The following is a 1,076-nucleotide window of genomic DNA, read 5'->3' as shown; positions in this document are numbered from 1 at the left end:
CAGCGCCGGGCTGCTGCCGCCCGCTGCAAACCCGGGCTGCCTGCGGGGGGAAACGCGTAAAGGAGACCTGCACATCTGAGCGGAGCACTTCCTAGGCTAATATTTGCCCGGGAAAGAGCTGCTGCCGTAGTTGTTTTTAATTTCCAGACAAAGAGAATAAAATTAAAATATTCCTGACGAAGTTTCCGTTAGCGTCGCTCTCCCTGGGCCGACTGGGAACGCAGCCACGCAGGCAAAAACTGACTTCCTTGTGCACACATCATTTGAGAAGGCCTAGTGGTAACTGGGATCGTCCCTCTCTTATTTATTAAGAGAAAGAACAAAAATTCCTGTAGTTGTTAAGGTATTTCCCCTCGTAGCCTGGCAGCTGAATCTCTCCGTCGTTCGTACTTGGAGTCCTGCTAAGAAAAAGAAAAGCGAGCCAGAAATTGGCCCGGGCGGTCAGTAAACCCTCGTTAAAACCGGAGCCATCGAGCTCCGGAGCAAGCAGGGGTATTTTGGCAGGGAAAAGCGGTAGCTGCGCGGGTTGCAGCTGTAGCGGCGGGGGGGGGGCGCCCGGGGCAGGCCGGATGTACCGCGCCTTTGGTTTCCGCGGAATTTCTCCGTTCCCACGTCGAGCAGCTCTGCGCGGCCGTGGGTATTGCAGAGCCACGGCGAAAGGTGCCGGTGCCTCGGCCGAGGGACACGCTGCACGGGTGTGATATTCACGGGTGCGCAACTGCCAGAAGCAGCGTTTTAAAAAGACTCTACAGCTTTAGGAGTGCTTATTTTTGTTAGCTTTATTTTCGAGGCAGGTACAAGCAACACGGAGGCCACTGATGGAGGGCTCTGGCTACTCCCTGAAACAAAAATTGCGCAAGAAACACCCACAATATTCCGTCTCCGAGCCGAGCATTCCCTGTGGACAAGGGGCCGGTTTTAGTCTTTTCGAGTACTTTCCAAGAATCGGATTTTCCCTGTCGGTGCCCCAGGTCCGAGCGCCCTCGGGAAGGTTTTATGGGGGGCGGAGCCAACCCCTCCCGGGGAGGCTGCGGGCAGCCTGGGCGCGACGACAGCGCCCGGCGCAACCTGTGGGA

Source organism: Pygoscelis adeliae, unplaced genomic scaffold, assembly GCF_000699105.1.
Source record: "Pygoscelis adeliae isolate BGI_AS28 unplaced genomic scaffold, ASM69910v1 Scaffold160, whole genome shotgun sequence".
NCBI classification, from domain to species: Eukaryota; Metazoa; Chordata; class Aves; order Sphenisciformes; family Spheniscidae; genus Pygoscelis; species Pygoscelis adeliae.
The sequence above is the reverse complement of the archived record's forward strand: the minus strand, read 5'-3'. Positions refer to the sequence as shown.